The 22192-nt window shown below is 47.5% G+C and overlaps 1 protein-coding gene across 1 annotated transcript in view; it reads left to right on the forward strand.

The window, feature by feature from the left end:
* The first annotated feature begins 502 nt into the window (after positions 1-502).
* LOC116954916 (semaphorin-4C-like) overlaps positions 503-22192 on the forward strand; it is a 55380-nt gene continuing 33690 nt past the window's right edge. Inside the window, exon 1 of the mRNA XM_076052645.1 lies at positions 503-796. The gene's annotated coding sequence lies outside the window, so the exon portion shown is untranslated. The remainder of the gene's footprint in view (positions 797-22192) is intronic.

Consider the following 22192-nt stretch of genomic DNA (forward strand, 5'->3'; position numbering starts at 1 on the left):
TGGGGGAAGGGGGGCGGGGCTGTGGGGGAAGGGGCGGGGCTGTGGGGGAGCGGTGGTGCTAGCGGTCAGCGCGTTGCGTTACGAACCCGGCGACCCGAGTTCGACTCCCGCTCACGGCCACCGACGCCGGTGACGGATTATCTGACCCGGTCCTGGGCCTCCCCTAGGTCGACTCAGCGTCAAACGAGTACCCGGGCGATGTGTATTAAAACATCGCCACCGGGGAGACAAAGGCGGCCGGGCGTGGTGCCGGCCACCCCACCCCCTCGTGTGCCGTGTCGACCTTCACAGGTGCTGCTCGCTGTCAGCACTTGCCCCAACAGTCTGTTGAGGCTACACAGGAGATCTTTGTCTTTGGAGGGGGGAGGGGGGGCGGGAGGCAGGGGGCGGGGGGAAGGGGGCGGGGGGAAAGGGGGCGGGGGGAAGAGGGGCGGGGGGAAGGGGGCGGGGGGAAGAGGGGCGGGGGGAAGGGGGCGGGGGGAAGGGATCGTCTCCTTCACCTGCGCGCCGCGTGTATCCCTCCGCGCGGTGCAGCGCCTCCCCCCGGCGGGAGAGGTGAAGCGGCTCTCGTCCCCCGTGACCTCCGCGCGCGCGCGCGCGTGTGCCGTGCGCGCACTTCCGCGCAGCCAGAACATTTAGAAATCAGCATCGAGAAGAAGTTATGAAAGAAGAGAGATAAACAGACGGACGACAACAACAGCAGCAGCAGCAACAAGGCGCGAGTTCGGTGCAAGAGGAAGCGCGCGGATTTCCCACCCGGGTGAAGAAAGGCGGCGCGGAGGGCGAGAAGTTTGCGGTGAGGCGCCGGAGGATGGTGATGGGGGAGGTGATGATGGGGGTGGTGGTGATGGAGGAGGTGATGGTGATGGGGGAGGTGATGGTGATGGGGGAGGTGATGGGGGAGGTGGTGATGGTGGAGGTGGTGGTGATGGGGGAGGTGATGGTGATGATGGGGGAGGTGATGGTGATGATGGGGGAGGTGATGGTGGTGATGGGGGAGGTGGTGATGGGGGAGGATGGTGATGGGGGAGGTGGTGATGGGGGAGGTGGTGATGGGGGAGGTGGTGATGGGGGAGGTGGTGATGGGGGAGGTGGTGCTGGGGGAGGTGGTGATGGGGGAGGTGGTGATGGGGGAGGTGGTGATGGGGGAGGTGGTGATGGGGGAGGTGATGGGGGAGGTGGTGGTGGTGATGGGGGAGGTGATGATGGTGATGGGGGAGGTGGTGGTGATGGGGGAGGTGGTGATGGGGGAGGTGATGGGGGAGGTGGTGGTGGTGATGGGGGAGGTGGTGGTGATGGGGGAGGTGATGGTGGTGATGGGGGAGGTGTTGATGGGGGAGGTGGTGATGATGGGGGAGGTGATGGTGATGGGGGAGGTGGTGATGGGGGAGGTGATGATGGGAGAGGTGGTGATGATGGGGGAGGTGATGGTGATGGGGGAGGTGGTGATGGGGGAGGTGGTGATGGGGGAGGTGGTGATGGGGGTGGTGGTGATGGGGGTGGTGATGGTGGTGATGGGGGAGGTGGTGACGGCAAGGATGGGGGAGGTGATGGTGGTGATGGGGGAGGTGATGGTGGTGAAGGGAGTTGCTGATGGGGGTGTGATGTAGTTGTGATGGGGAGGTGTTGTTGGGGTGATGGTGATTATGGAAGTTGTGATGTTAGTGGCTTCGGGAGTGCACCTAGCCTGGCACAAGCGCCACTTAGTGGCGAATGGCGGCTGCTGTTGGTGATGGTGATTCAGCTTGGGTGGTGATAATGATTCAGGTTGGGTGGTGATGGTGATTCAGGTTGAGTGGTGATGGTGATTCAGGTTGAGTGGTGATGGTGATTCAGGTTGGGTGGTGCTGGTGATTCAGGTTGAGTGGTGATGGTGATTCAGGTTGAGTGGTGATGGTGATTCAGGTTGGGTGGTGATGGTGATTCAGGTTGAGTGGTGATGATGATTCAGGTTGAGTGGTGATGGTGATTCAGGTTGGGTGGTGATGGTGATTCAGGTTGAGTGGTGATGGTGATTCAGGTTGGGTGGTGATGGTGATTCAGGTTGGGCGGTGATGGTTGATTCAGGTTGGGTGGTGATGGTGATTCAGGTTGAGTGGTGATGGTGATTCAGGTTGGGTGGTGCTGGTGATTCAGGTTGAGTGGTGATGGTGATTCAGGTTGAGTGGTGATGGTGATTCAGGTTGGGTGGTGATGGTGATTCAGGTTGAGTGGTGATGATGATTCAGGTTGAGTGGTGATGGTGATTCAGGTTGGGTGGTGATGGTGATTCAGGTTGAGTGGTGATGGTGATTCAGGTTGGGTGGTGATGGTGATTCAGGTTGGGCGGTGATGGTTGATTCAGGTTGGGTGGTGATGGTGATTCAGGTTGAGTGGTGATGGTGATTCAGATTCAGTGGTGATGGTGTTTCAGGTTGAGTGGTGATGGTGATTCAGGTTGGGTGGTGATGGTGATTCAGGTTGGGTGGTGATGGTGATTCAGGTTGGGTGGTGATGGTGATTCAGGTTGAGTGGTGATGGTGATTCAGGTTGAGTGGTGATTGTGATTCAGGTTGGGTGGTGATGGTGATTCAGGTTGGGTGGTGATGGTGATTCAGGTTGGGTGGTGATGGTGATTCAGGTTGGGTTGTGATGGTGATTCAGGTTGGGTGGTGATGGTGACTGTGGTAGAGTTGTCGGGAAGTGACGCGTGTTGTGATGGGAGCGGTGATGGAGGTGTCAATGGAAGTGATGTTGGGGTGGGGGGGGTGATGTAGGTAGTGATGGAGGTGATGGTGGGAGTGGTGATGCTGTGGGTAGTGTGCTGATGATGGGGGTAGTAACAATATTTGGTTCTCTGGAGTCTGAGAGTTGATGCATGGAGTGAAGTTACCTACGGAGTTACTTCTGAGTGAAGTTACTGCAGTCAGTGTTGCTATGAGTGATGGTACTACACTCAGTGGTGCTATGAGTGAAGTTACTACAGTCAGTGTTGCTATGAATGAAGGTACTACACTAGTGTTGCTATGAGTGAAGTTACCACAGTCAGTGTTGCTGAGTGAAGTTACTACACTCAGTGTTGCTATGAGTGAAGTTACTACAGTCAGTGTTGCTATGAGTGAAGTTACTACAGACAGTGTTGCTATGAGTGAAGTTACTACAGTCAGTGTTGCTTTGAGTGAAGTTACTACAGTCAGTGTTGCTATGAGTGAAGTTACTCCACTTAGTGGTACTATGAATGAAGTTACTACAGACAGTGTTGCTATGAGTGAAGTTACTACAGTCAGTGATGCTGTGAGTGAAGTTACTACAGTCAGTGTTGCTTTGAGTGAAGTTACTACAGACAGTGTTGCTATGAGTGAAGTTACTACAGTCAGTGTTGCTTTGAGTGAAGTTACTACAGTCAGTGTTGCTATGAGTGAAGTTACTCCACTTAGTGGTACTATGAATGAAGTTTCTACAGACAGTGTTGCTACGAGTGAAGTTACTACAGTCAGTGTTGCTATGAGTGAAGTTACTCCACTTAGTGGTACTATGAATGAAGTTACTACAGTCAGTGTTGGTATGAGTGAAGTTACTCCACTCAGTGTTGCTATGAGTGAAGTTACTACAGTCAGTGTTGCTATGAGTGAAGTTACTCCACTTAGTGGTACTATGAATGAAGTTACTACAGACAGTGTTGCTATGAGTGAAGTTACTACAGTCAGTGTTGCTATGAGTGAAGTTACTACAGTCAGTGTTGCTATGAGTGAAGTTACTACACTCAGTGTTGCTATGAGTGAAGTTACTACAGTTAGTGATGCTGTGAGTGAAGTTACTACAGGCAGTGTTGCTATGAGTGAAGTTACTACAGTCAGTGTTGCTATGAGTGAAGTTACTACAGTCAGTGTTGCTATGAGTGAATTTACTACAGTCAGTGTTGCTATGAGTGAAGTTATGCAGTCAGTGTTGCTATGAGTGAAGTTACTACACTCAGTGTTGCTATGAGTGAAGTTACTACACTCAGTGTTGCTATGAGTGAAGTTACTACAGACAGTGATGCTATGAGTGAAGTTACTCCACTCAGTGTTGCTATGAGTGAAGTTACTACAGACAGTGTTGCTATGAGTGAAGTTACTACACTCAGTGTTGCTATGAGTGAAGTTACTACAGTCAGTGTTGCTATGAGTGAAGTTACTACAGTCAGTGTTGCTATGAGTGAAGTTACTCCACGCAGTGGTACTATGAGTGAAGTTACTAGAGTCATTGTTGCTATGAGTGCAGTTACTACACTCAGTGTTGCTATGAGTGAAGTTACTACAGTCAGTGTTGCTATGAGTGAAGTTACTACACTCAGTGTTGCTGTGAGTGAAGTTACTACAGTCAGTGTTGCTATGAGTGATGTTACTACACTCAGTGTTGCTGTGAGTGAAGTTACTACAGTAAGTGTTGCTATGAGTGAAGTTACTCCACTTAGTGGTACTATGAATGAAGTTACTACAGACAGTGTTGCTATGAGTGAAGTTACTACAGTCAGTGTTGCTATGAGTGAAGTTACTACACTCAGTGTTGCTGTGAGTGAAGTTACTACAGTCAGTGTTGCTGTGAGTGAAGTTACTACAGTCAGTGATGCTGTGAGTGAAGTTACTACAGTCAGTGTTGCTATGAGTGAAGTTACTACAGTCAGTGTTGCTATGAGTGAAGTTACTACACTCAGTGTTGCTGTGAGTGAAGTTACTACAGTCAGTGTTGCTATGAGTGAAGTTACTACAGTCAGTGTTGCTATGAGTGAAGTTACTACACTCAGTGTTGCTGTGAGTGAAGTTACTACAGTCAGTGTTGCTATGAGTGAAGTTACTACAGTCAGTGTTGCTATGAGTGAAGTTACTACACTCAGTGTTGCTATGAGTGAAGTTACTACAGTCAGTGTTGCTATGAGTGAAGTTACTACACTCAGTGTTGCTGTGAGTGAAGTTACTACAGTCAGTGTTGCTGTGAGTGAAGTTACTACAGTCAGTGATGCTGTGAGTGAAGTTACTACAGTCAGTGTTGCTATGAGTGAAGTTACTACAGTCAGTGTTGCTATGAGTGAAGTTACTACACTCAGTGTTGCTGTGAGTGAAGTTACTACACTCAGTGTTGCTATGAGTGAAGTTACTACAGTCAGTGTTGCTATGAGTGAAGTTACTACACTCAGTGTTGCTATGAGTGAAGTTACTACAGTCAGTGTTGCTATGAGTGAAGTTACTACACTCAGTGTTGCTGTGAGTGAAGTTACTACAGTCAGTGTTGCTATGAGTGAAGTTACTACAGTCAGTGTTGCTATGAGTGAAGTTACTACACTCAGTGTTGCTATGAGTGAAGTTACTACAGTCAGTGTTGCTATGAGTGAAGTTACTACAGTCAATGTTGCTATGAGTGAAGTTACTACACTCAGTGTTGCTGTGAGTGAAGTTACTACAGTCAGTGTTGCTATGAGTGAAGTTACTACAGTCAGTGTTGCTATGAGTGAAGTTACTACACTTAGTGTTGCTATGAGTGAAGTTACTACACTCAGTGTTGCTGTGAGTGAAGTTACTACAGTCAGTGTTGCTATGAGTGAAGTTACTACAGTCAGTGTTGCTATGAATGAAGTTATGCAGTCAGTGTTGCTATGAGTGAAGTTACTACACTCAGTGTTGCTATGAGTGAAGTTACTACACTCAGTGTTGCTATGAGTGAAGTTACTACAGACAGTGATGCTATGAGTGAAGTTATTCCACTCAGTGTTGCTATGAGTGAAGTTACTACAGACAGTGTTGCTATGAGTGAAGTTACTACACTCAGTGTTGCTATGAGTGAAGTTACTCCAGTCAGTGTTGCTATGAGTGAAGTTACTACAGTCAGTGTTGCTATGAGTGAAGTTACTCCACGCAGTGGTACTATGAGTGAAGTTACTAGAGTCATTGTTGCTATGAGTGCAGTTACTACACTCAGTGTTGCTATGAGTGAAGTTACTACAGTCAGTGTTGCTATGAGTGAAGTTACTACAGTCAGTGTTGCTACGAGTGAAGTTACTACACTCAGTGTTGCTGTGAGTGAAGTTACTACACTCAGTGTTGCTATGAGTGAAGTTACTACACTCAGTGTTGCTGTGAGTGAAGTTACTACAGTCAGTGTTGCTATGAGTGAAGCTACTACACTAGTGTTGCTATGAGTGAAGCTACTACACTAGTGTTGCTATGAGTGAAGTTACTACAGTCAGTGTTGCTGAGTGAAGTTACTACACTCAGTGTTGCTATGAGTGAAGTTACTACAGTCAGTGTTGCTATGAGTGAAGTTATTCCACTCAGTGTTGCTATGAGTGAAGTTACTACAGACAGTGTTGCTATGAGTGAAGTTACTACACTCAGTGTTGCTATGAGTGAAGTTACTCCAGTCAGTGTTGCTATGAGTGAAGTTACTACAGTCAGTGTTGCTATGAGTGAAGTTACTCCACGCAGTGGTACTATGAGTGAAGTTACTAGAGTCATTGTTGCTATGAGTGCAGTTACTACACTCAGTGTTGCTATGAGTGAAGTTGCTACAGTCAGTGTTGCTATGAGTGAAGTTACTACAGTCAGTGTTGCTACGAGTGAAGTTACTACACTCAGTGTTGCTGTGAGTGAAGTTACTACAGTCAGTGTTGCTATGAGTGAAGTTACTACACTCAGTGTTGCTGTGAGTGAAGTTACTACAGTCAGTGTTGCTATGAGTGAAGCTACTACACTAGTGTTGCTATGAGTGAAGTTACTACAGTCAGTGTTGCTGAGTGAAGTTACTACACTCAGTGTTGCTATGAGTGAAGTTACTACAGTCAGTGTTGCTATGAGTGAAGTTACTACAGTCAGTGTTGCTATGAGTAAAGTTACTACAGTTAGTGATTCTGTGAGTGAAGTTACTACAGTAAGTGTTGCTATGAGTGAAGTTACTACAGTCAGTGTTGCTATGAGTGAAGTTACTACAGTCAGTGTTGCTGTGAGTGAAGTTACTACAGTCAGTGTTGCTATGAGTGAAGTTACTACAGTCAGTGTTGCTATGAGTGAAGTTATACAGTCAGTGTTGCTATTAGTGAAGTTACTACAGTCAGTGTTGCTTTGAGTGAAGTTACTACACTCAGTGTTGCTTTGAGTGAAGTTACTCCACTTAGTGGTACTATGAATGAAGTTTCTACAGACAGTGTTGCTACGAGTGAAGTTACTACAGTCAGTGTTGCTATGAGTGAAGTTATACAGTCAGTGTTGCTATTAGTGAAGTTACTACAGTCAGTGTTGCTATGAGTGAAGTTACTACAGTCAGTGTTGCTGTGAGTGAAGTTACTACAGTCAGTGTTGCTATGAGTGAAGTTACTACACTGTTGCTATGAGTGAAGTTACTACAGTCAGTGTTGCTATGCGTGAACTTACTCCAGTCAGTGTTGCTATGAGTGAAGTTACTACACTCAGTGTTGCTATGAGTGAAGTTACTACAGTCAGGGTTGCTATGAGTGACGTTACTACAGTCAGTGTTGCTACGAGTGAAGTTACTACAGTCAGTGATGCTGTGAGTGAAGTTACTACAGTCAATGTTGCTATGAGTGAAGTTACTACAGTCAGTGTTGCTATGAGTGAAGTTACTCCACGCAGTGGTACTATGAGTGAAGTTACTAGAGTCATTGTTGCTATGAGTGCAGATACTGCACTCAGTGTTGCTATGAGTGAAGTTACTACAGTCAGTGTTGCTATTAGTGAAGTTACTACAGTCAGTGTTGCTATTAGTGAAGTTACTACACTCAGTGTTGCTATGAGTGAAGTTACTACATTCAGTGTTGCTATGAGTGAAGTTACTACACTCAGTGTTGCTATGAGTGAAGTTACTACACTCAGTTTTGCTGTGAGTGAAGTTACTACAGTCAGTGATGCTGTGAGTGAAGTTACTACAGTCAGTGTTGCTATGAGTGAAGCTACTACAGTCAGTGTTGCTATGAGTGAAGTTACTACAGTCAGTGTTGCTATGAGTGAAGTTACTACACTCAGTGTTGCTATGAGTGAAGTTACTACAGTAAGTCATGCTGTGAGTGAAGTTACTACAGTCAGTGTTGCTATGAGTGATGTTACTACAGTCAGTGTTGCTATGAGTGAAGTTACTACAGTCAGTGTTGCTGTGAGTGAAGTTACTACAGTCAGTGTTGCTATGAGTGAAGTTACTACAGTCAGTGTTGCTATGAGTGAAGTTACTACAGTCAGTGTTGCTGTGAGTGAATTTATTACAGTCAGTGTTGCTATGAGTGAAGTTACTACAGTCAGTGTTGCTATGAGTGAAGTTACTACAGTCAGTGTTGCTGTGAATAAAGTTACTACAGTCAGTGTTGCTATGAGTGAAGTTACTACAGTCAGTGTTGCTATGAGTGAAGTTACTCCACTTAGTGTTGCTATGAGTGAAGTTACTACAGTCAGTGTTGCTATGAGTGAAGTTACTATACTCAGTGATGCTGTGGGTGAAGTTACTACAGTCAGTGATGATGTGAGTGAAGTTACTACAGTCAGTGTTGCTATGAGTGAAGTTACTACAGTCAGTGTTGCTATGAGTGAAGTTACTACACTTAGTGTTGCTATGAGTGAAGTTACTACACTTAGTGTTGCTATGAGTGAAGTTACTACACTCAGTGTTGCTATGAGTAAAGTTACTACAGTCAGTGTTGCTGTGAGTGAAGTTACTACAGTCAGTGTTGCTATGAGTGAAGTTACTACAGTCAGTGTTGCTATGAGTGAAGTAACTACAGTAAGTGTTGCTATGAGTGAAGTTACTACAGTCAGTGTTGCTATGAGTGCAGTTACTACAGTTAGTGTTGCTATGAGTGAAGTTACTTCACTCAAATTTCGATTTAAAGCTTTCGTGACTGCAAGGATTCATCTTCTTTGGTTCTTTCGGTAAAGTCACGTACATTGAGAATAAAATAATAAATTGATAAAATAAAATAACACAATAATATTCTCACGACGTTGCGGCCACAACACAAGCGGCCTTTATCAGGTGAAGGGACAAGACTGTCTGGTAGGACAGCGCTGGAGTGAAAAAGCCACGCTCAGATCACGGCCTTTAAGCTGTGTGAGAAGAAACAAAGCGCCTTGACAAAGGAATTAGCATATAATTTTTTCAGCATTGAAATGGCTGAGTGAATAGCATTGAAATGGCTGAGTGATTAGCTAATCACTCAGCCATTTCAATGCTAAAATTATATGCTAATTCCTTGTCAAGGCGCTTTGTTTCTTCTCACACAGCTTAAAGGTCGTGATCTGAGCGTGGCTTTTCACTCCAGCGCTGTCGTACCAGACAGTCTCGTCCCTTCACCTGATGAAGGCCGCTTGTGTTCTGTCTGAAACGTCGTGAGAATATTATTGTGTTATTTTATTTTATCAATGTATTATTTTATTCTCATTCTACGTGACTTTACCGAGAGAACCAAAGAAGGTTACTTCACTCAGTGTTGCTATGAGTGAAGTTACTACAGTCAGTGTTGCTATGAGTGAAGTTACTACACTCAGTGTTGCTATGAGTGAAGTTACTACACTCAGTTTTGCTATGAGTGAAGTTACTACAGTCAGTGATGCTGTGAGTGAAGTTACTACAGTCAGTGTTGCTGTGAGTGAAGTTACTACAGTCAGTGTTGCTATGAGTGAAGTTACTACACTCAGTGTTGCTATGTGTGAAGTTACTACATTCAGTGTTGCTATGAGTGAAGTTACTCCAGGTAGTGTTGCTATGAGTGAAGTTACTACAGACAGTGATGCTATGAGTGAAGTTACTCCACTCAGTGTTGCTATGAGTGAAGTTACTACACTCAGTGTCGCGATTAGTGAAGTTACTACAGTCAGTGATGCTATGAGTGAAGTTACTACAGTCAGTGTTGCTGAGTGAAGTTACTACACTCAGTGTTGCTATGAGTGAAGTTACTCCACTCAGTTTTGCTATGAGTGAAGTTACTACAGTCAGTGATGCTGTGAGTGAAGTTACTACAGTCAGTGTTGCTGTGAGTGAAGTTACTACAGTCAGTGTTGCTATGAGTGAAGTTACTACACTCAGTGTTGCTATGTGTGAAGTTACTACATTCAGTGTTGCTATGAGTGAAGTTACTCCAGTCAGTGTTGCTATGAGTGAAGTTACTACAGTCAGTGTTGCTATGAGTGAAGTTACTACAGACAGTGATGCTATGAGTGAAGTTACTCCACTCAGTGTTGCTATGAGTGAAGTTACTACACTCAGTGGTACTATGAGTGAAGTTACTACAGTCAGTGTTGCTATGAGTGCAGTTACTACAGTTAGTGTTGCTATGAGTGAAGTTACTTCACTCAAATTTCGATTTAAAGCTTTCGTGACTGCAAGGATTCATCTTCTTTGGTTCTTTCGGTAAAGTCACGTACATTGAGAATAAAATAATAAATTGATAAAATAAAATAACACAATAATATTCTCACGACGTTGCGGCCACAACACAAGCGGCCTTTATCAGGTGAAGGGACAAGACTGTCTGGTTGGACAGCGCTGGAGTGAAAAAGCCACGCTCAGATCACGGCCTTTAAGCTGTGTGAGAAGAAACAAAGCGCCTTGACAACGGAAGTAGCATATAATGTTTTCAGCATTGAAATGGCTGAGTGAATAGCATTGAAATGGCTGAGTGATTAGCTAATCACTCAGCCATTTCAATGCTAAAATTATATGCTAATTCCTTTGTCAAGGCGCTTTGTTTCTTCTCACACAGCTTAAAGGTCGTGATCTGAGCGTGGCTTTTCACTCCAGCGCTGTCCTACCAGACAGTCTCGTCCCTTCACCTGATGCAGGCCGCTTGTGTTCTGTCCGAAACGTCGTGAGAATATTATTGTGTTATTTTATTTTATCAATGTATTATTTTATTCTTATTCTACGTGACTTTACCGAGAGAACCAAAGAAGGTTACTTCACTCAGTGTTGCTATGAGTGAAGTTACTACAGTCAGTGTTGCTATGAGTGAAGTTACTACACTCAGTGTTGCTATGAGTGAAGTTACTACACTCAGTTTTGCTATGAGTGAAGTTACTACAGTCAGTGATGCTGTGAGTGAAGTTACTACAGTCAGTGTTGCTGTGAGTGAAGTTACTACAGTCAGTGTTGCTATGAGTGAAGTTACTACACTCAGTGTTGCTATGTGTGAAGTTACTACATTCAGTGTTGCTATGAGTGAAGTTACTCCAGTCAGTGTTGCTATGAGTTAAGTTACTACAGTCAGTGTTGCTATGAGTGAAGTTACTACAGACAGTGATGCTATGAGTGAAGTTACTCCACTCAGTGTTGCTATGAGTGAAGTTACTACAGTCAGTGTTGCTATGAGTGAAGTTACTACAGTCAGTGCTGCTATGAGTGCAGTTTCTATAGTCAGTGTTGCTATGAGTGAAGTTACTCCACTCAGTTGGTATGAGTGAAGTTACTACAGTCAGTGTTGCTATGAGTAAAGTTACTCCACGCAGTGGTACTATGAGTGAAGTTACTACACTCAGTGTTGCTATGAGTGAAGTTACTACACTTATTTTTTCTATAAGTGAAGTTACTACAGTCAGTGATGCTGTGAGTGAAGTTACTACAGTCAGTGTTGCTGTGAGTGAAGTTACTACAGTCAGTGTTGCTATGAGTGAAGTTACTACACTCAGTGTTGCTATGTGTGAAGTTACTACATTCAGTGTTGCTATGAGTGAAGTTACTCCAGTCAGTGTTGCTATGAGTGAAGTTACTACAGTCAGTGTTGCCGAGTGACGTTACTACAGTCAGTGTTGCTATGAGTGAAGTTACTACAGTCAGTGTTGCTATGAGTGAAGTTACTACACTCTGTTGCTATGAGTGAAGTTACTACAGTCAGTTTTGCTATGAGTGAAGTTACTACAGTCAGTGCTGCTATGAGTGCAGTTACTATAGTCAGTGTTGCTATGAGTGAAGTTACTCCACTCAGTGTTGCTATGAGTGAAGTTACTACAGTCAGTGTTGCTATGAGTAAAGTTACTCCACGCAGTGGTACTATGAGTGAAGTTACTACAGTCAGTGTTGCTATGAGTGCAGTTACTACACTCAGTGTTGCTATGAGTGAAGTTACTACAGTCAGTGTTGCTATGAGTGAAGTTACTACAGTCAGTGTTGCTATGAGTGAAGTTACTCCACTCAGTGTTGCTATGAGTGAAGTTACTACAGTCAGTGTTGCTATGAGTAAAGTTACTACAGTCAGTGTTGCTATGAGTGAAGTTACTACAGTCAGTGTTGCTATGAGTGAAGTTACTACAGTCAGTGTTGCTATGAGTGAAGTTACTCCACTCACTGTTGCTATGCGTGAAGTTACTCCACTCACTGTTGCTATGAGTGAAGTTACTACAGTCAGTGTTGCTATGAGTGAAGTTACTACAGTCAGTGTTGCTATGAGTGAAGTTACTACAGTCAGTGTTGCTATGAGTGAAGTTACTACAGTCAGTGTTGCTATGAGTGAAGTTACTACAGACAGTGTTGCTATGAGTGAAGTAACTACAGTCAGTGTTGCTATGAGTGAAGTTACTACACTCAGTATTGCTGAGTGAAGTTACTACAGTCAGTGTTGCTATGAGTGAAGTTACTACAGTCAGTGATGCTATGAGTGAAGTTACTACAGTCAGTGTTGCTATGAGTGAAGTTACTACAGTCAGTGTTGCTATGAGTGAAGTTACTCCACTCAGTGTTGCTATGAGTGAAGTTACTCCACTCAGTGTTGCTATTAGTGAAGTTACTCCACTCAGTGTTGCTATGAGTGAAGTTACTACACTCAGTGTTGCTGTGAGTGAAGTTACTACAGTCAGTGTTGCTGAGTGAAGTTACTACAGTCAGTGTTGCTATGAGTGAAGTTACTACAGTCAGTGATGCTATGAGTGAAGTTTCTACAGTCAGTGTTGCTATGAATGAAGTTATTACAGTCAGTGTTGCTATGAGTGAAGTTACTCCACTCAGTGTTGCTATGAATGAAGTTACTACAGTCAGTGTTGCTATGAGTGAAGTTACTACAGTCACTGTTGCTATGAGTGAAGTTACTACAGTCAGTGTTGCTGTAAGTGAAGTTACTACAGTCAGTGTTGCTATGAGTGAAGTTACTACAGTCAGTGTTGCTATGAGTGAAGTCACTACTGTCAGTGGTGCTATGAGTGAAGTTACTCCACTCAGTGAAGTTATGAGTGAAGTTACTACACTCAGTGTTGCTATGAGTCAAATTACTACAGTCAGTGTTGCTATGAGTGAAGTTACTACAGTCAGTGTTGCTATGAGTGAAGTTAGTACACTCAGTGTTGCTATGAGTGAAGTTACTACAGTCAGTGTTGCTGTAAGTGAAGTTACTACAGTCAGTGTTGCTATGAGTGAAGTTACTACAGTCAGTGTTGCTATGAGTGAAGTCACTACTGTCAGTGGTGCTATGAGTGAAGTTACTCCACTCAGTGAAGTTATGAGTGAAGTTACTACACTCAGTGTTGCTATGAGTCAAATTACTACAGTCAGTGTTGCTATGAGTGAAGTTACTACAGTCAGTGTTGCTATGAGTGAAGTTAGTACACTCAGTGTTGCTATGAGTGAAGTTACTACAGTCAGTGTTGCTATGAGTGAAGTTACTCCAGACAGTGATGCTATGAGTGAAGTCGCTGCAGTCAGTGTTGGTAGGAGTGGAATTATTCCAGTTAGTGGTGCTATGAGCAGAGTTATTGTAATTGTCGGAGTTATTTGAGTACGATGGTGGTGAGATGTAAACTACATCGCCTGGTATGCAGGAGGTCGTGGGTTCGATCCCAACCCTGATGATCTGTGTATATTTTGTTGCTCTCCCCATGGTCGCCTGGATTTTTCTCCGGGTCCTCCAGTTTTCCCCCTCCATATTTAATTGGCGTCTTTTAATCATGCATGTGAGGATAAGCCACTCCATTGGGCGATCATTTGTTGTCACGTCGCTGCTGAAAGAGACCTATATAGCTCGGTGGGGCCTTACGCTGTTAAAATAAAAATAGCTTATAGTTTTAGTAGTTTACTTTATGGCCGGGAGGGATGACGTATGATGGTCGAGACTCACGAGGGAGTGGAGGAGCGGTGTTAGACTTTTGAGCGAACACGCCCGAGAAGACAACCACAGCCGAGGTGGGAACCATGGCACGTGTGTCACTTCTGTGTACAGTACGTGTGTTCAACTTCTTTCGCACCCTACGTAGCCAACCCGTGCTAATCGGAGTATGCGGACAAAGGCCGACAAACTGAACACAAAAAGCGGTTCTCAAAAAATTGAGTTTGCAATCGTGATGATTTGAAATTGCACAGCTCCAGTGGCTTCTTAATATCGGAAGGAAGAGCGTGCCAGAGGGCCGCAGAAGCCGCACCTGAAAGCACGCGATGCGATGATCACCGCCGTCTTTGTTCGATGACGTGCCAAAGGCGAGGATGAGCGGAGTTGGCGTGATGGTTTACGCTCCTTGACGAGTGAAGTCACTCCAGTCGGTGTTGAGAGATCAGCAAGGTAGCGCGGTTCACTTGTGGCAAGCGCCTTGCGTGCAAGTGAAATGAGTGCGTTTGTCGCCCGCCGTGTTAATCGGAGGTGCCGGTACCAGATGGATGGTGGCTTCGCAGGTCCTCGCGAGGTGGTGATGGTTTGGGGGGGGGGGAGGGCCTTCATCCGGCAATGGATAGGTCGTGAATGATGACGGCGATGATGTTTTGTGAAACTTTAAATCTTCCCGAATGACGTTTAATCGTTAACTTTTGAAACGAGTCTCTGTCACGTGAAAAGAATGATTCTTGCTGACTCAAGAGTTGAAAATGACCACGCCATTATGAACCGAATAACTTATTTTTTTAAATGCGACAACTCTGCTGCACAACTTTATTTCTAATAGTTTTTACCTCGTTTGAGATGAGTAACAGATGTATTATAGCCGGTACAAAAATAAAATACTGTAAGTCGAATTTTATCAGGGCAACTTATACTTCTCGAACATGTATTAAGGAAACAAGAGAGTTAATGTAGACATGGCACATAGACTAAAGTGGCCCATAGACTTACAGCACCCATCAACTAACGTTGCCCTTAGACTAATGTCACCCATGGACCAACGTCACCCATGGACCAACGTCACCCATGTACCAACGTCGCCCATGAACCAACGTTGCCCATGCACGAATGTCGCCCATAGCCTATCAAGTTCTTGAGTAATATCATGGACAGAGCTAAGTGGAAGGAAGGCCACCATCGCCGGCGTCTTTGAGGAAGGCCATGGCTCGAAGAGAGGCATTGTGGGAAAAAGAAGTTCGGCACAACTTGGGCACGAAAACGTGGGCACGAAAACGTGGGCACAACGTGGGTACAACGTGGGCACAACGTGGGCACAACTTGGGCACAACTTGGGCACAACTTGGGCACAACGTGGGCACAGCACTGCGCCGCTCGAAGTTCACGTTTGTTATGGTCCAGGTTAAACCTGAATTGTACTCGGTTGTAAATATTGTGGGTTTACTCTCCAACACAACCGGTTAGTGCTGAACTAGTAACGAATTGGCCACGTTTTGTTAACGTGACAACCCCCGTACTAATTGGGTGTGTTGGGTGGTGGCGGGTTTAACGACACATTTATATTTACGCGATGTCACCCAAAAAAATATAAACCTCTTATTATGGAAATGACAACGTTGCGAAACTCCCTTCACGTACGTGTGCCTATTTTGAACTTATTTTCGCACCGCACGTAGCTAACCCTGCTAAATCGGAGGTGCGACATCGACATTCCATGCAGCAGATGAGAGTGTGGACTAATGTCATCTGTCCCCCGTGCTAATGGACTCTTCCTGGTGGGGTTGCTGCTGCAGTCGGTGATACAGTTTCGGCTGTGAGTGACTCTGTGACTTCCTGTCTGACCGAGCAACGTCCTGATGGCCCTGAATGACTCGGCTCTGTGGATAGCTCACCACAGCGCCCCGTGGACACGCGAGCGTTTTCTCTGAAGTGTTGCGGTATCCTCCCAATGTGTATGAGCACCTGTCACTTTGGTGAAAATATTTCGATATGTGTGCACGCACCCCGAGTTTGCGCATCAGGCAGGGTTGCGTACGATGCAACTACGTGAACAATAATAAATAATAACAAACACATCGTGGAAGTGCGCACATTTAGCGATTCGGACGCTCTCTTTCGATCGAGAACTCAAAGGCCAGAGCTCAAAGTTCCTCGTCGGGCAGCTTGAAAAGTTGAGGAAGCCGGAGAGCCTGGACGGGCGGGAGCCTGGACGGGCGGGAGCCTGGACGGGCGGGAGCCTGGACGGGCGGGAGCCTGGACGGGCGGGAGTGGATGATGGTACTTAGATTGCGACTGCTGCGTGTGCGCAGTGGGAGAGAGAGGGTTCCAGATTGCTGCTGCCGGAGCAGCCACGGAGGAACTCCGCTCAGCCAGGACAGGTGCCGATGCTGGCCGCGATAACCAGATTATTTGGAGGTGACTGCATAGGACGTGGCGGTTTTGCCGTGGTCAGTGGAGTGAGAAGGGTGGGAGAGGTACGGGGCGGGGGGGGAGACCTTGAGAGAGAGCAAACGATGGCAGAGAATTGCAACGTTGTTCTGTGTCCATGCTTTGATGGGGGGGGGGTGCACAGGGTTTGTCGTGAAGCTGGAGGAGCCACGTGGGCCACGTGGGCCGTGCCGCGATGGTCCAGGATGGCGCGCGGGGCCTTTTTTTTCGAAGCCCCTGCGCACTTTGTCGAGGTGTTTTATCCGTGCCGTGGCCTTTCCGCCGGACCGCCCCTCGGGGGGGCCCCCCAACACGCGCTGGCCACGCACCCGTACAGGAGGGAGCCGCACGGCGCGCCGCTTTGTGCCGGCGCGCGTGGGGCAGGCAGGCGGGACACAGGAGCCTCGTTGTGCGCGAGCGACAAGCGACGATCAACACAAAAGACCCCCACCACTCCCCACCACTCCCCACCGCCCCCCCCCTCCGCCGAGTAAGGATGGCGTCGCTTATACAGGGGGGACTCCCCTACTTACGAATATTCGATTTACGACCGTTCAGGGATACAAACAAACCTGTCCCTACGTCCAGTTGCCTGTTCGGACCGAGATTCGAAAGTTCAACCGCCGCGCAATAGATGGCGGCGGTGGCATCTACATCTGCAGAATTGTGAAGAACCAGTGGATTCTACATCTACAGGAGATTATACAACTTTTAAAGCCATTCCCCGTGCTTAGTGACCATGCCGTACAACACGTTTGGAATCGACAGGAGTAAAGTTAAACTTTACGGACACATCGACTTACGAACAGACCTCTGCAACCTAACTCGTTCGGAGAGGAGTCCCTGTAATTGCAACAGCGAGTGCTGACAAAGGCGTGGGCCAGGGTGCTCTCTGCGACTGCGGTCAACCAATGGCGTGCGTGGCACAAGGCCTCCATCGGTCAGGTGGTCGTCGTCGTCTTGTGTTGAGGAAAGCGCGTGCCGAGGGATGAAAAGTCGAGTCAAAGGCGATCCTCCGACGGTGGAACCGGCGCTGGGTAGATTTTGAGGGCGTGACGCTGCGCCGAGCCGGTTGGGGCTGGTGCCTGCGGGAAAAAAAGGGGGTTCCGGATTTTTTTTGGGGGGGGTTGTTCAGCGGGCGGTGATTTGACCACCCACCAGCGCTAGTAAGGTTGAGGGTACACAATTAGCAAGGTTGAGTGGCGGTTAGAGTGGCGTATAATTGAGTGTCATCGGCGTCAGGTGTCATGCCTAATGCTGTGACGTATCGTTGAGATAACCAGTTGGGCAGATGTAGACTGAGAAAAGTTGAGGGCCCAGAATGGACCCCAGTGAGGGGACACCTGCAGTGGATGTTTAGGTTTTATTTCGTGACTCTGCGTATGTATGTGTGTATGTTGAACTTCTTTCGCATCGTACGTAGCCACCCGTGCTGATTGGTTGTGCTGGGGAATGACAACAAACTAAACACACACACACAAAATATATAGGCCCACAGAGCTTGGTCAACGAACTGTTGGCGCCAGTTCTGGCTGCTTTCTTTTTCCTGCCTGTGTGCAGATTCCCACGCCTCCAAATCTGGAAGAACGCTTTGTGGCAAAGGTGCTGAAGGTGGCAGGGTTACGAATGTGCGCCTTCGTTTTTTTATTACCTCCCTTAACGGGTCCCGGCTCTTGGTGGAAATTTCCACAGCGTCGAGTCGGAGAGTTGCAATATGGTCCCGCAATGGCAGGTGGAAAGTTATCGCTGCGACAGATGGAAGTCTTGGCACATCTCATCTCGCCGCCATGGGAGTGAGCGAGCAGTCGGCCGGTCGGTAGGTCACGCTGCCGCAGACAATGTGACCACGGCTGCAAACACCGCCACCGCCACCACCACTACGGCTATTACGCACAACACGATCAACGTCACGGCAACTTATAACGAATGACATCACAACCTACGGCCACCGTCACAACCGTCATGACAGCCACCACCGTGACTACCACAACCACCACCATGACTACCACCACCGCCGTGGTCACATCGCTCAAAACCAGCGCGACCACCTCCACACCAACAACCAAAACACCACAAATATTTACAACCACAACCAACTGCGCAGCAATCTGCACCAAGACCGCCACTACCAATCTCCACCACTGGCACAACAACCATCACTAGAAACACCACCAACACCACCACCAACACCACCACCACCACAACTTCAACTACCTCCACCACCTCATCACAAAACCAAATCTTCTTTCACCATTACACACAACCACCTTCACAACAATCTTTTGGCACCATACCACCACAACCGTAAAATGTGCACCGCCACCACTACAACAACAACCTACTCAAGCAACAGCAACCACAACCACCGGTCAGGCGGGGCAACGGGGCGCCGGCTCACGAGTGACTCAGGCAGTCAAGTGAGTCACTCGGTGTGTCAGGGAGACGATCGTGAAATCGGTCGGGCAGGAAGTCTGGAAGTCAAGGAGCGTAAACCATCACACGAAACTCCGGTCATCCTCGCAGCGGCAGATTTTGACTGACCATCGAACAAAGACGGTGGTCAACGCATCGCGCGCGACCCGGTGCGCTTCTGCGGCCGTCTGGAGCGCTTTCTTCCTTTCCGACATTAGAGGCCGTCCATAAATGACGTCACGCACCGGGGAGGGGGGGAGGGGTCAGACATTTGTGACGATGTGTGACGAGGGGGGGGGGGGGGTTTGAGAAATGTGACGTCACATCAAAATGCGCAACTTTAAATAAATATAGACAACACTTCTACCTAATGAAATAGACTTTTTAATAAATGTCTTCTCCTACAACATCAGAGTGTAGCGCCACATTAAATACGCACTACAATGATAGTTTAAAGCGATTTGAAGCATGTTTTATTTTTCTTGGGGGGGGGGGGAGCAGAGCTTTGTGATGTCATATTTGAGGGGGGGTCTGACTTTTTTTGACGCCGTGTGACGAGGGGGGGGGGTGGTGTCAAAAATCGTCAAAAATCGCGTGACGTCATTTATTCATTTATGGACGGCCCCTTAGGAGGCCACTGGGAGCTCCGCGCTTTCAAATCGTCATCGTCTCCGTCTCGATCGAAAACTTAATTTCTTTACAACTGCTGCCTCCACGGCGGCACTGGGTCGCAGGCAACCCACGTGAGACTTTGTAGGCAACCCACGTGAGACTTTGTAGGCCACCCACGTGCGACTTCGCAGGCCACCCACGTGCGACTTTGTAGGCCACCCACGTGTGACTTCGTAGGCAACCCACGTGAGACTTCGTAGACAACCCACGTGAGACTTCGTAGGCAACCCACGTGAGACTTCGTAGGCAACCCACGTGCGACTTCGCAGGCCACCCACGTGAGACTTCGTAGGCCACCCACGTGAGACTTCGTAGGCCAGGCAACCCACGTGCGACTTCGTAGGCAACCCACGTGAGACTTCGTAGGCAACCCACGTATGACTTCGCAGGCCACCCACGTGTGACTTCGCAGGCCACCCACGTGAGACTTCGTAGGCCACCCACGTGCGACTTCGCAGGCCACCCACGTGCGACTTCATAGGCCACCCACGTGAGACTTCGTAGGCCACCCACGTGAGACTTCGTAGGCCACCCACGTGAGACTTCGTAGGCCACCCACGTGTGACTTTGTAGGCCACCCACGTGCGACTTCGTAGGCCACCCACGTGCGACTTCGCAGGCCACCCACGTGAGACTTCGTAGGCAACCCACGTGAGACTTCGTAGGCCACCACCACCACCGTTGCCGCCAGGAACAGTTGAGCACGTACAGTATACGCAGGGTGGTGTTCACGGAGGCATAGTTAATCATAGCCGTTTACGCTCGGTCAATAACACGATCGACGTGGCAAGTGCTGTTTGTGTGCAAATATGAAGGCTGGCACTGCACGCGGTGGTGTGATGTGGCCAGCAGCATGCCCGGTCTCCTTTGTCTCGCCAGTGTTGATGTTTACACACCGCACCAGGTTACTCATTTGAGGCTGAGTCGACCTAGGGGAGGGCCAAGACCGGTACAGATAAGCCGTCACTGGTGTTGGCCGTGAGAGCGGGATTTGAACTCTTGGTCGTCGGGTTCGTAGCGCAGCGCGCTGACCGCTAACCCTATCGCTCCGTCCGTATGTAACACACACACACACATCAGATGGCGTATAATGGGACTGGGTTCTGTTAATGATCACACAGTGCGTGTGCGTTGCCTGAAGCCCTGCTGCATCTCATCACGACGACAACCACCGTGGTCGGAACAAGCCTGCAGCTCCACGTGCACAAAAAATTGCGTGTGATATATTTGTTTTACTCATTCCAGCAGCCATACGCAGCCTTCCTTCTGGGAATGCATTATTTCAGCAGCGTTGGTTCAATGCAAGCAAAGAAAACTCCGCTTTCCACATTCGATGCCTCATCAGCCGAGCCAGGCTTGCTAAGAACCGATGCTAGTGAACCTGCCAGATGTTTAAAGGCAAGGGACCCTCCTGTCTGCGAGATATGGGTCCCAGTTGTAAGCACAAACTCTGCGTGAAACCGCGAGCGCGGTGAAAGTGCCGCTCTGCTTGAGTTGCACGCGAGTCGTGGTTTCGATCCCGGAGCCCAACGATGCCTGCTGGGTATTTGGAGTCGGCGTTTTTCTCTCTCCCCGTGGTGGGTGCGTGGATTGTTCTCTGGGTACACCCGGTGTTGCGCTTCGCATTTAGAAAGACTTGCGTTGAGATGAGTTGGTTGCGACTATGAATTCCCACGTGTGGCGATGATGATGATTTCAGACACTTCTGTGAGCTATCATCACGTGTGGCCAAGTTGCCTTTGAACAAGGCCGTAGGCTTTACCTGGTAAGGGACACCACGGTGGCTATGGGATGTTAACTACCTCGCCTGGTATGCAGGAGGTCGTTGGTTCGATCCCGACCCTGAAGATTTGGAGTTTTTTGTGTTTCACAATGTTGTGGCTTGGCTCTCCAACACACAGGTGTGCTGTGCTAGTGACGAATTGGCCACGTTCTGTTTACGTGACAATCCTTACTAGTTGCCTGTGTTGGGTGGTGGCAGGTTTAACGACACATTTATACATTTACGCGATCTAACTAAAAAAAAAACTCTTATGGATGATATTGGTCGCGAAAGCCTACGTGTTAAACTCACTGTGGCTGCGTAGATTTTTCTCAGGTTCTTCCCGTTTTTCCCTCTACATGTAAAAAAAATACAAGCATTTAGAGTATTTGGCTACTGCTATAAATTTCCACGTGATAAGCCACTTTGTTGAGCTATCGCATGTTGCCAAGTCGCTGCTGATAAAGAGCAACGTAACTAAGTGGCCCATACCTGGAAAAAATGAAAAATTAGTTTAATCGTTTAAATAAAATAGTTTATTTTAGGTTGAGGTGGGGGGGTGGGGGACTTCACTTGGTCCCTCACGTATGCCAAACAACGCTTTAAAACTTTTATATCATTCACATTTTGCAACAACAACAAAAAACACCGCACAAAAGATTGTTTTAATCAAAAGCAGTTGTTCTTTTATTCCTGTTCTTCTGCGAGATCGGCGAATTGTCAACGGGCACGGCGCAAGTGCATTCGCCCAGGACGGAATCGCGTGTTGCGATGCCAGTCCGCTGCTTGGCGGTCACCGCCGTTCGTGGTTTACACCGTGCTTGTGCCGTTCGTTGTTTACACCGTGCGTGTGCCGTGCGTTCCGTCCCGAAGGTCAAGGG

This window comes from Petromyzon marinus, chromosome 57, assembly GCF_048934315.1.
Source record: "Petromyzon marinus isolate PM22_M1 ecotype Great Lakes invasive population chromosome 57, UKy_Petmar_22M1.pri1.0, whole genome shotgun sequence".
NCBI classification, from domain to species: Eukaryota; Metazoa; Chordata; class Hyperoartia; order Petromyzontiformes; family Petromyzontidae; genus Petromyzon; species Petromyzon marinus.